This window comes from Mustela erminea, chromosome 16 (assembly GCF_009829155.1).
Source record: "Mustela erminea isolate mMusErm1 chromosome 16, mMusErm1.Pri, whole genome shotgun sequence".
NCBI classification, from domain to species: Eukaryota; Metazoa; Chordata; class Mammalia; order Carnivora; family Mustelidae; genus Mustela; species Mustela erminea.
In genome coordinates, this window is record NC_045629.1 from 20,375,103 (window position 1) to 20,388,935 (window position 13,833).

Consider the following 13,833-nt stretch of genomic DNA (forward strand, 5'->3'; position numbering starts at 1 on the left):
ATTGAGTCGTTCCCCACTCTACCCTCATTGAGCTCCCTGCTTAGCAGAAGAATCTACTTCTCTCTCTCCATCTCTCCCCTCTCCCCTCATGCTCTCTCTCCCCTCCACTTTCAAGTAAATAAATAAACAAAATCTTTTAAAATAATAATAAAAATAAATAAAAGAATGATTACACAAAGACAGTCAGACATCCAGTCTCAGATACCTGAATTCAGTACCCCTTACTGTTCTTGAAAGTGTATGTTTCAAATCTTTATCACTGTCTTCATAGGCCTTACTCTCAGCAAAAACAAACAAAACAGAACACAAAACTTATCTATTAAAACCTCCAATATGCTTCCAGGCTGGAAGAGAAAGGGCCCAGAAGCAGGCTAGGTGGCCTCAACAACCACCAGACTCTATCTGTGAGGCAGGAAGAGAAAGGAAAAAGAGGAAAGCCTTACTACCTATCAGGACTGTACCTACACAACCTGATTTGAACTTGAGGCCAGCCTGTGAGATATTATTGAATGTGTGTTCCAAATATGAAACCAAGCATAAAGAGGCTATGTAATTTGCCCCAAGTTACAAATGGTTGGTAAGTTTCAGTGCCAGAACTTTAACCCAGGTCATCAGATTCCCTAAAACCATGCTCTGTACCATGCACCTCACCCTACTGTCCCAGCAGGGCCGGTGGTGAGTGTGCAAAAGGAGGCACAAAGGCCATCCCAGCAGTTCCTCACATGCTACACTAGAGAAGCAGCAGAAATGTAAAAGTATCCAAGACAGCCGGCTCACTCTTGGCGTTACAGTCTGCAGCTCACTGATGTGTTGTCGTGGGTTTTTCATGGCAGTGAATCTTGCCAAGGATCTTTATCTCCTGGTGACATGGCAGTTCCTCAAACATCCCTGGGCAAAATCACCTGCTTCTGTTACTAACCTACTTCTCCCCTTGCATATACTGACAAAGTCTCAGGATAGTTTTTCCACTGGTCTTCATCCCTCAGCTTCCACGGGGTCTCAGCTCATTCTCTATCAGTCTTCTGCTCACACATACTCCTGAACTAAAGCCCAATGACAGGCATTTAATTGGCAAATCCAGGGGCCTTTTCAGTCTTCCTACCACCTACTTCTCAAAAGTTCTAAGGAAGACTTTTGTCTGGGTACTAGGTCCTTCCTTGGATTTCAAGAGATCACTCTCTCCTGGTTCTTTGTTTCAACCCTTGATGGCTCAGTCTGAGTCACCAGCACAGTCTATTTCTTCCTCCATCCTTCAAATGCTGGCTTTCCAACAACCTACCCTCTGTCTATATGGCTTTTTTCCTCAAATTCTTCCCCTTAGGGCATCTCATCCACCTGATGACTGCAAAAAATATGATAAGTTAAATTCTAGAACTCTAATTTTTGCCCCAAATTCTTTCTTAACTTTCATACTCATATCCTCAAAAAGAAGCAGAATTTGCAGCCCAGCAGGTCCCAAACCAAATTCACCTTTTCCTCCTCCCGATGCTCTTCCATCTCTTGTATCCATCTTGTTTTCAAACTACAGGCTCAAGTTCCACACAATGTTCTCCCTTCTACAGAAACCTCCACTTCTGAATGAACACACATACCAAAAGTTCCACCCAAGGATGTCTCCTAGTTGATGGGTACTTGTTTGCCTGTTTGTGGTTTGGTTTGGTTTTTATTCTGTTTTGCTTTGTGTATCTTCTTCATTGCTTCTGTCTTAAATCAGACATTCCACATTTCTTACCTGGACCAATGCAATGGCAGAAGCTCCCAATGGGTAACCAGACTCCAGTCTTCATTCCTCAATCCTACTGACAGAGCTCTCTTGCTGAGAAACAAAGCTAATCTCAGTAGATACTATTCTTATATTAATGGCATTATAATAAGGTATAGCTATGCAGATGAAACCATGAGACTAAAGATACCTTCCTCTGTATAGGGAGTAGGCTCTGGCCAGAATGATTAATATTCCAAATATCTGAATTATGAATGAACTAAGGTGTATGAGGCCATCCTCATACATACATGTTCAAGTTAATGTTTAGAAAACAAAGCACTCCCCCAAGTCAGCCCAGGAGTAACTACGTTGGGGCTTAGGATAAAAATAGGTCCAAATCTCCAGGCCCTGAAAGATCACTTTGTTAGGAGCAGGAATCTGTATTATACAAGTTGGACTATGTTTGTGTTTCATGTTGTTTCTAGGATTACTGGCCTCTGTTCTTCCCTACTCAAGAATAATGCTTTGAATATTATAACATGTCCCAGATTAAGAAAAGCAAGGAAAGGTCTTCTCCATATGCTTATGTGGATTGCTGAGGACCAGAGAGGTCATAGACATAGGGAATGAAGAGAAGGAATCCCAAGGTGAAATTCAGAGATAGTGATTCAGGAAATCTTGGCCTAGTACCTTTATCCCACAAGACATCTCTTTCCAGAGCCAACTTTGGAGATCTCAAATTTGTTTATTACTAACAGGACAGTAGGTGTCCCCTCACAATTGATTTCCTACTACTTTTAGTTAAAGTCCGAATTTTTCAAACAGGGGTGCCTCGGTGACTCAGTTAAGCGTCTGCCTTTGGCTCAGGTCATGCTCAGTGGAGAGTCTGTTTCTCCCTCTGTCCCTCCCCCTGCTCATGTTCTCTCCCCCACTCTCTCTTTTACATAGATTAATAAAATATTTGAAAAAAAAAAAAGAATTCTTGGCGCATCTGGGTGGCTCAGCTTGTTAAGTGACTGTCTTCAGCTCAGGTCATGATTATGGAGTCCCAGGATTGAGTCCAGCATCGGGCTTCTGCTCAAAAGGGAGTCTGCTTCTCCCCTCCTCATACTCTGTCTCTCTCTTCCTCTCTCATTCTCTCTCTCAAATAAATAATAAAAATAGAGAGAAAGAAAGAAAGGGAGAAAGAATTCTTAAACATACAATCCTTCTCAAACTAGACTGAACTTACTTCACATCCTACCAATACCCAAAAGTATCCAAAGAGCATATAGAACTTATCAATCTCCAACAACAAAGAACTGTCAGCATCGCCTACACAGTGTCATGCCAGCAGCCCTAAAATGTCATATGAAGGTCACACGGAACACGCTGTTCTTTCCAGATGGATAGTTAGCTGTCTTCCCATTCTGGCATATTCTCCTCATCCCTCAGAAGCTATCCTTCACCTCTTTCCTAAAGCTTCCCTTGACCCTGCACTGAAGGGGCCTCTTAATGCCTCCATGCAACTTTGCTCATAACTCTATCATTGACTCGCCCAGATGGCATTGTAATTATTTGTATACTGAGGGTTAGGATGGCAGCATATGAATTTGACAGTCGCACAATTCAGCCAGTATAGCACAAACCTAAACGTAATGTGTTGAATTAGTTTATCCTTGCCTGGAAAAAGTTAGATTGTGACTGAAGGAAGGTGTTTTTGGTCTCATTCAAACTGTGTGTTTGCTTTTGTTTGATTTGTTTGTTTTCCTGTGCACCTATTTACACACCACTATATTTAGGCCAAGAAAATTGTACCTAAGAGAAAAATGCACCACTCCTGTTCTCTTGGAGTTTACTATCTAGGTAAGAGGCTTTTCTAACTGCTTTAGCAAAGGCATAAATCAGAAGAAGGTGGGACTATGCTAGGAGAGGTTCAGTGGAAAGCCTGAAGACATCCAATTCAGTTCCTGCTCACCCTCTATGAGGGACAAACCACAGAACCCTGGAACCCTAGGGATCACCATTTGAAAGAGTAAGGGGCACATATATTAACCCAAATCAGGTAATAAATATGCAATTGTTTACTGTAAACTGTAAAATAGCATACTAACAATGGTTGTTGTTTTGTAGACTGCAAGGTGTTCTCGCAGTCTTACGTCAATTGAGTATGTATAAAAATATCACGGGGCACACCTGGGTGGCTCAATTGGTTAAGCGTCTGCCTTTGGCTCAGGTTATGATTCCAGGGTTCAAGTCCCGCATTGGGCTCCCTGCTCGGTGGGGAGTCTGCTTCTCCCTCTACCTACCGCTCTCCCTGCTTATGTGTGCACTCGCTCTTTTGCTCTCTCTCTTTCTGACAAGAAATAAATAAAATCTTTTAAAAAAATAAGAATATCATGTGAAGAAGGACTGCATGAAAAGAAGGAGAAACACCGGGGGAAGAAGTAAAGAAGAGACTCAGAGATAGAAAGTGTAAAGAGGAATATCACACATGCAAAAATTAGACATTAAGGCTGACCAGTATGGGTACCTCTGTGTAGCAACTGTAGCATCAGAAGAAATAACAGTAACCATATATAGGGCCCTCCTGTAAGTCAGGGACTGGGCAGAGCCCAAAGCATCCATCATCTCATCCTTACACCAACCTTAAGAAATGCTATTGTTTCCCCATTTTACAGAAGAAGAAAATGGGGCTGGAAAAGTTTAGGAATGTGTCCAAAGTTAACTAGTAAATTAGAGACAGGACTCAGATTCTGGGCTATCCGAGGTCAACGCCTAGACAGGTGACAAATTTCAAAATCTCTTGTTTATGACAAGACATGTAACTCAAAGTCTTTGTCTTCATGTGCTGGCAACGTGGAAGAGCAGCACATTCTGATTTGCCAGGAACACCCCAGGGTTACATCTGTTTCCCAGTGTAATTATTAACAGCACCCCTTTCACCCTCAGAAGTGTCCCATTTTAGACAAAAATGTTCAGAGCCATCCAGCCACAATGCCATAGTGAAATGTGTCTACAAGATTTTCCAGGCCCAGTGCAAAATAATAGTTTGAGGCCTTTTGCTCAAAAAGCAGGGGGAAATGTTTTATTAAAGGTACTGAAATAGGGACACCTGGGTGGCTTAGTTGGTTAAGCCTCTGTCTTCAGCTCAGGGCATGATCCCAGGGTCAGGGAATTGAGCCCCACATCGGGCTCCCTGCTCAGCAGGAAGCCCGCTTCTCCCTCTCCCTCTCCTCATGCTTATGTTCCCTCTCTCATTGTCTCTCTCTGTCAAATAAATACAGTCTTTAAAAAAAAAAAAAAAGTGGTACTGAAATATAAAGCTTTTCTCTTTCTTTCATATATTAGCTCTACTCACACTCTACTGTCCAATGGACTTCACTTATAAAACACAAGTTCAAAGATAAAACGAGCACAAATTTCAAGACATTGGTAGCAGAGCTCTGAACCAAGTTCCAGTTCCTTCTGAGCATGAAGCCCAGAGCAAAGTGCAGAGCATGCACACCCATGAAGCTGGCCCTGCTCTGCTCTTCTGTTCACTCAAATGGGTGTAGGAAGATATCCTGATCTTGGAATGGCCTATGATTTCACAAGCACTGCACAAAATTCTGGGGAAAAACAGACAAGTAAAATATGGGCCTGTCCTCAAGAAGCTTACATTCTAATAGAATGAGACCAAAGTAAACACATACATATATAAGCCTCCTTAGGTGCAGGGAAGAAGAAACTACAAAGCAGTGAGCACTGTAGACTGTGATGGGGTAGGGGGGGCAGCAGAGAGGACAGGATTATGAAGTTTCCTGAAGGAACGGAGCCCTGAAAGCCCAGTGAGAATACAAAAGGATAGAAGGGCTAGCAAGAAACAAAAGAAGCCAGAGATCCCATGGGAAGAGAGAATCACTCTATATACCAGCTCTCTGTGGGGTAGGAGTGGGGAAAGTTGTTCTCGCTTTAAAAAAAATGAAAGGGTTGGAAATGAGAACAAAAAGGAATTAGAAATATAAAAGATCTTAGGGGTACCTGGGTGACTCTGTCAGTTAAGCATCTGACTTAAATGCTCAGGTCCTAATCTCGGAGTCCTAGAATCAAACCCCAGTCAGGCTCCCCTTAGCAGGGAGTCTGCTTCTCCTTTTCCTTCTCCCTCTGCCTCTCCCCTGGTTCATGATCATGTGATCTTTTTCTTTCTCTGTCAAATAAAATTTTTAAAAATCTTTAAAAGAAAAAGAAGTATAAAAGATCTTAGTATGAATGGGGCACCTGGGTGGCTCAGTGGTTTAAGCCTCTGCCTTCAGCTCCGGTCATGATCTCAGGGTCCTGGGATCGAGCCCCACGTCGGGCTCCCTGCTCAGCGGGGAGCCTGCTTCTCCCTCTCTCTCTGCCTGCCCCTCTGCCTACTTGTGATCTCTCTGTGTCTATCAAATAAATAAATAAAAATCTTTAAAAAAAAAAAGATCTTAGTATGAAAAGTTTTCCCCTTCAGGTCATATGATCATTTAATCAGGAGAAAAAATACCATTTTGTTTGATTATGTATGGGCTTCTAAGTAAAAAACATGTTCTTGATAAAACTGAAAATATGTTTTCTATCTCTTCATAATAAAGATAAGAGTTACCCTTCATGCATGTTAATGGCTGAAACAATGACAGAAATCTAAAACGATGACTAGTCTAACAAATATTTATATTTGACTTAGAAATGCACTATCAGATTTTTTGCAACAAATGTACCCCTTATTTAATACTAGTGCTAACTTTTTTTAAAAAAATCAATTTTATGGTTTGTCTATATTTCTTATCAGTCCTTTGAGACGGACTCCTAGAAATAGAATTGCCAGGCCAAAGAGTTTGAATATTTTTAAAGCTTGGTATATTATTAGCTTACACTAAAGTTAAAACTAGATTGACTACATCAACAGAAGGTGACCAAGTAATAATACATGTGTATTCAGTGTTACTATAAATAATAATGAAAAAATAAATACTCAGAAATGAAAATCTAAAAGTATATTATAAGTTGATCTGGGGCTTTCAATGATTATGATTAAAAAGAAGTCAGGATAGGGTATGTGCTTTGGTGAGTGCTGTGAAGTGTGTAAACCTGGTGATTCACAGACCTGTACCCCTGGGGATAAAAATATATGTTTATAAAAAATAAAAAATTTTAAAAAAAAGAGGTCAGGATAAACTTTGGTTTAGGATGACAAGCTAATTAGTGTGTTTGTGTGTGTGTGAACATGTTTGTGCATAAGTATTGGATGTACGTGCACAAAATAATCGACAAAGAAAAATAAAAGTGGAAGAGTCCATTATTTCTGAATGAAATAAGAAGAATGAAATCATTAAATGAACTACTTGTAAATAGGTACATATAATTTATTTTATACCTCCCACAATTTCTTGTTTTTTTCCTTTTTTTAAAAAAGATTTTATTTATTTATTTGTCAGAGAGAGAGATCTCAAGCAGGGGAAGCAGCAGGCAGAGAGAGAAGCAGGCTCCCTGCTGAGCAAAGACTCCAATGTGGGGCTCAATCCCAGGACCCTGGGATCATGACCAGAGCTAAAGGCAGATAGATGCTTAACCAACTGAACCACCCATGTGTCCCCTCCCACAATTTCTTACCCAACTCTATCTAGCAATAAGTTTTCAATTTTAATAATCAAGTGTTAAGGTTAGAGGAAAAACTCATATATTAAAGATCAACAAATTAGTTTTTGATGTAGATTAGGTTAGCTCTCTATTTCTACAATTCAGGACTCTGCACAGTACTTTTTTCAAATACCTCTAGAAAGAAGTAACTAATACAGTTTAAGAAGTGGCTCAGATTTTTCAAAAGTCAAAGGACTTCGTCACCAATGAAGTTTCATGAAAGGCAAATCTGAAGCTATTAAAAGTCAAATATCCACTTCACATCAGTCAGAATGGCTAGTATCAAAATAACAAGAAATAACAAATGTTGGCAAAGACATGGAGGAAAGGAAACCCTCATGCACTGTTGGCGGTAATGTAAATTTCTGGGGTCCTTATGGAAAACAGTACGGAAGTTCCTCAAATAACTAAAAATAGAAGTATCATATGATCCATAACTCCAGTTCTGGGCGTTTGCCTGAGGGAAATGAAAACACCAATTCAAAAAGATATATGTATACCTGTTTGTTGCAGCATTATTTACAGTATGTAAGCAACTTAAGCGTCCATCTATAGATGAATTGATCTAGAAGATGTGGTATGGAATAGAATATGAAATTCACTATGGAATATTACTCAGCCATTAAAAAGCATTAAATCTGGCCATTAGTGACAACACAGATTAACAGTATTATGCCAAGTGAAGTGAGTCAGACAGAAAGACACCATATAACTTCATTTATAGTGGAATCTAAAAAACAAAACAAGCAAACAACAACAAAAAGAGAAACAGATTCATCAATACAGAGAACAAACGAGTTGCCAGCAGAGAGGAGGGTGGGGGGGTAAGTGAAATAGATGAAGAGGATTAAGAGGTACACACTTCTGATTATAAGTCATAGAAACATACAACATAGGGAATATAGTCAATAATATTGTAATAACTTTGTAAAAAATGTCAAATCTTAAAAACATGCTTTTTTGACATTGCTACATGGAAGTGTACAATAATCCAATTTATCACCAATTACCCATATATTCTCAAATATCTAAATATTTCCAAAGAATGTGGTCCCAGAGGCTCAGGTATCCTGATTTTAATTTGAGAAGTCAACCAGAAGTCAACCTGTGTTGAAACAATGTTCTCTCCTTCTAGACATAGCAAAGAAGTGAATTTCTCTACCATAATTATAAGCAGAACGTCTACATCTTACAGAACACTGAGCGGGAAGTTTTGGTCTTTGAAACATTTCCCGTTGGACCACAAGGGCATGCAACAGGGAGGTGGAAGGAGCAGAAGGTTTGAAGATGTGAGTTAGATTGCAAAGGCTAAGAGCTCCTCAGTCCTATGCTTTCCCAGACATCTGGGTGGAAAAGAGCCAATGCTCAAAGTTTGTCTTTGCAACAATGAATAGAAAAAAAATCAATTTCTGAGTGATGTCTCAGAAGTTTCTTTCACTCAGTTTTGCCCCTTCTGGCTCTAAAATGAATGAAATGTTTCCAGAGCAGGCTTCCAATACGTCAAGCTGAAACTTTGAAACAAAGTTCCTGCCAGTTCTTTCTATGAAATCTTGAAGTTTTTTTGACACTAGTTTTATTGTACTGCACTACTGGGCTCAGTATGAACAGAGAATCCAGAAGCTGAGCGGGGGGCAAATTTAAACCCGGGATGGAGGATGGGGGTAGGAGACGGCAGGGCTAGAACAGGGTGAGCACCACAGGTGGGCTTTAACAGCCAACAGCTGCTAGAGATCATAACCCCACTGCTCGTTCTCTACCCCTCGCCAGAATCCTGTGTTTCAAAGATTATTATAACTAAAGGGACTTCGCTGCCATCTAATCTGAATAATGAACTCAAGCTCCAAAACAATCAAGGATTTTTTTTTTTCTTTTAACTAAATGTACCTGAATGTAGTAGACTGACCTTAATCACCAAGCCAAAGTCTTAAAAACCCAGGGGAGGAGAAGAGGGTAAAAAAATTACACAAGGCAGCCAGGGACGGGGTAAAGAGTGAGGAAAGATGGGGTAAGCAGGGATTCCCGGGACAGGACCCTTCTCCCATTGGACCTAACTTTTCAAGCCCGCATATGTCCAAGGCCCTGGCAAACTCATTGGGTGTCCAGGCTTTAAACAGTCCCGCCCGGGGTCCGCGCGCGGGCGAGCAGAGTGTCCGTGCGCGGGTTCATGGTCCCGCGACGCCGGGAGCGGTGCCCCGTCCCCCCGCAGACAATGCCACGCGCCCGCTGCCGCTTCGGGATCCCCGCGCTGCGCCGCCTGCTACACCCTGCGTCGCCGAGGGGGGACACACTCTCTGACACCAGGAGCTCCAGCGTGCCCACATAGTCCCGCTCGGTCTTCTGGAGCTCGCAGAGCACGCACACGCGCAGGCGAAGCTGTTTCTCCAGGTCCTTGGCTCTCTGGGCGCGGCCGTCCCAGCGGCTCCCGTCGGTCGTGGTGGGCGGCGGGACGCAGGGCTGCTGTGCTGCGCGCTATTCCTCGAGCGGACGGGCGCCCGGCCCCGCGCTGGCCAGAGGGGAAAGTTGCTGCCTCCGAGAAGCCCGAGGGGGTACCGGCGACTTTACAGGCTGGGGAGAGGCTGGGGTGTTGGGAGAGGAGAGGGCGCTCGCTGGAACTCCGGCGCGGAAGGCGCGAGGCTCTAAGCAGACAACTCCCGGGAGAGGCGGCCCCGGTCCGGGACCTGCACGCCGAGCCCCGCGGCTCCGGCCTCACGCGGCCTGGGCGGGAGGGGAGGCAGCTCCGACAGCCACAGCGGTGACTTAAACATTAATCAAATGCTTTGTACCCATGTGACTCCGACCCTTTACCCTTCGCCAAATCTCAGGAAAAATGAAACAACCCTGGGGAAGTGTGTTGCATGCCAGCTAACACACACACACACACACACACACACACACACACACGGAGTCAGCACTTGAGTTGGAACTAATTGGAGATTCCCAAACCTAGGAGGACATTCTCCAAGACACAGCTCAAGGGTTGCTTCTATGATTCCCGCCTGTTGTTTAGCTTTAATGTGTTTTGTACAAATCCTGAAAGCAAAGACACAAGTCCCCACGGTCACATAACTGGGCGGGAACAAAACAACCATGGTATTGACCCTCCCATCTTTGAAAAGAAACACATTGGTTTTTGGTTTTGTTTGGGCACAAAATAGGTTTGCTTTTAAAAGGCCCCCAACCGAGAATAATTCACAGGGCAGACACCCTCCTGCCTGCGCTTGGAAAGTCAGTTAGCATAATAAATGAAGACACTATGGGAAAGTGACAGCCCTGGCCCAAACAACAGACTCCAGATAGAATGAGCATCCCCATTGCACTGTGCTGTTTTGGAGGGATGCTTTGCATGCCTATGACTTTTTTCCAATAGCAAGATAATATGAAATTCAATCACAGGCAAAAATACTTGTGCCAATTTTGTTTCTAAGAGCTGCTATGATTTAACACAGTGTCACTAAATGAGCAGCTTTGTCTAAAGCTGTTATTGAGTGGTTATCAAAAGATTTGTAGATACACATAAAGGTATATAGATACAGATATATTCTTAGGATTTGAAAAAGGAGAGAAACACAGAGCATGTCCTGATTGGAATATGTATGTTTATTGCCTTTTCTCACTTGGAAACAGAATCAGAGGCTAATGATCACTGAACATTTAACAATTCCACGCAGAATAATCCATATATACTTTTGTCTTTATATTATCCACATTGATTTTTCAGTGTCATTTTTTTCCTACTTAGAACTTGACACTCCATGTTAATGACATTTAAATAAACTGAAGATTGAATGGGTTTGATGAAAGAAAGTAGCATGTTAATTTTCCCCAATAGTTGAAAGCATTAGCAAATCTCTAAAAATAAAAGATATTTTCCACATTACTTACATTAAAATAATTATTAGAGATATCTTTTCAGAGCATGATGAATCCCTACGTCCCTCAAAGAGCAAAGAGGGAGTGAAATGTTCTTCTTTTATTAAGGGCACAGCTTTTGAATGTGTGAGGAGCTGATGGACAAGATATGATTTTCCTTTTTTTGTGCATGCCTATATACAGGTAGCTCTGAACAAAGGACAAATAAGCAAATGGCTTCACACCTTGTGGCAGAAGAACAAAGGAGGAGGAGCCTTAAAGAGCAGATCTCATAACCCCTAGTAAACAATAAACAAAAGTAACAAGGGGAGGACAAAGGAAATACACATCCAACAATGAATGGGGAAAATCAAACATGGTTTATCCTTTTCACAATGTACCACAAGCAGCTAGGAATGAATGCTTTTCCTCCTTCTTACATCTACCCTTCTCAAATGAAAAACATGAGTAAATAAATCAGGCTTTCCATTCAGGCACTCTTATAGGTAAATATATATATATATTTCTAACCAATCCCGCCCCCCAAGTTTGAGCCTGTTTATGCCATTATCCTTCTATCAAAAATAATTAGTTTATATTCAACCCACTAGAGCTTCAGCCTCATCTCTGAGAGTAATATATTGAGCTTAAATCTCCAGTGGGGTTTTACCTACCCAAACCATTTGCCTTGAATCTACAAACGTGTATTGAGTACCTCTATGTGCATTGCATGGACCTATGGCCTGAGGACCACAGAGACTTGATCTCTAGGCAAATATTTCTGAAGGTATTTCACAGACCATTACATGGAGGTCTTGTTAAACATTTATGGGCCTTATTCTAGATGTATTGAATGAGAATCTCAGAGATGCAAGCCCTAAACTCTTTTGATGGGTTTTCATATTATTCTTAGCCTCACTATTATTTGAGAACCACCATTCTAAGGAATTGTAATTGAGTAGGAGAGTGTTATAAATATAAGTAATTCTGTTCAAAGGAAGCTGCAAGGCATGCTTTGAAAAAAAAAGTGCAAGAATGTTAACAGAAAAATATTCAAGTGTGCACATCCAATTGTCTCTCAGAAATGCACATGTAGAAATTATTATGATATGAACAGTTTTTCCCCATTCTTCTGTTCCTCAGTGTAGTATTCCTCAACACCATTTGTAATAAATGAACAGCTTCAGAACACCATGTAGTGCCTTCTGAAAGGCACCTCTCAGTGTCTTTTGTAGCCCTGGCAGGAGTTCTTAATTCCTTATCAAAGACTTAAGAGCATAAGAAAACAGGGCCAGAGTATCTGGAAACCTTCACTTTGATGGCAAATAGGGTCTTTCATAAACTCTGAATGTGTTGTATCCCTCCCCAGCTCCTCTATTGAAACTTTAAGCTCTGTCTGCCAGGAAAAGGAAAGCAACAACAAAAATGATGGACAGGATCCAGTTTTTTCCTGAAATACTAATGAGGTTGAAGCATCCAATAAAAAGGGGATGGGAAAAAAGAAGATAGTGAGAAAAGGCTAAGTGGTAAACTAGCCCAGCCATTAGGTTTATTTCATATGCATGCACTTGTTCAGGTTAGAATCTATTATTATATGGTTCAAAGTGCCAAAGTACAATGCACAGTAGGTTTTCTTTGGTCAGACTTAGAGAAGAACAACTCCTGGACAGAAGAACCCAAGATGGTCTCTTAAAAAAAAAAAAGAGTTCCCAACTTCTATTTATGATAGAGATCATTTTAGCTTGCCTGCCATCCTGGTACTAGTGTTTGCCCAGGTGAAGTAATAAATCAGATTTGATGTGGAAGTCATTTAAAGACTACAGCACTGGCTAAAAACAAGAAAGAAAGATCACTTCATTGCACAGCCATCTTGTTAAACAGAGAATTCTAGGAGACAGACTTTTTTATTTACAAGTAAAAATGATTCTGGCATTTCCTTTACTACTCTAGCCTATGATAGATGATTCTAGATTATACTCATATAAAAAATATAGGTATGTTGGAGCTGTATAAAGCATAATTAAGAGTCTTGGACAAGAAGAGATCAAGAGAGTTTTTCCTGGAATACAAGAAGGGTTTGAATCTGCTTCAAATCCCTCAGGTAAAGGCAAATGTCATTTATGACCCAGCCTCTCAGGGTTTATTTCATGCCACTCTCACCTTGGCAAATGAACCCCAGCCATGCGGGAGTACTTTCAGAATTCTTAAATGCCAAGATCCATAGCACAGTCCTTTTTCTTATCATCCGTTATGTTCATTATAATTGCCAGGTCAATTGATGGAATTCTTTACTGGACCACAGTATCTTGAAGGAAAAGACAGTGTCACCACAGCTTCTCCAGAATCTGGCATACAGTCTTGTTAAATATATATTTGTTGATCAAATGAATGAATGAATGAATTGCACTGGAATTCTTTAATCTCTGAACAAAAATGGTCTTTGTTTAGACTTGGCTTTTTGCTTCTCTAACATTTCTTCAGGAGAAGGCAAGATAGATACCCTTTTATTTTCTCAGAGAAAAATGGTGTATATGTAAATAACTGTCACTATGAATGATGAGCCTGTTTAGGGGACAAGAAGAAACTACAAATATTACATTTCTTGTATTCTCAAAGAAGTAGCATTCATTTCACCTGAAATGTGGCAATCA

The 13,833-nt window shown here is 41.1% G+C and overlaps 1 protein-coding gene across 1 annotated transcript in view; it reads right to left on the minus strand.

Moving 5' to 3' along the window:
- The window catches only part of LOC116575044 (phosphatidylinositol 3,4,5-trisphosphate-dependent Rac exchanger 2 protein-like), a 118,523-nt gene extending 108,437 nt beyond the window's left edge, over positions 1–10,086 (minus strand). Inside the window, exon 1 of the mRNA XM_032316126.1 lies at positions 9,627–10,086. The gene's annotated coding sequence lies outside the window, so the exon portion shown is untranslated. The remainder of the gene's footprint in view (positions 1–9,626) is intronic.
- Between the last annotated feature and the right edge of the window lie 3,747 nt (positions 10,087–13,833).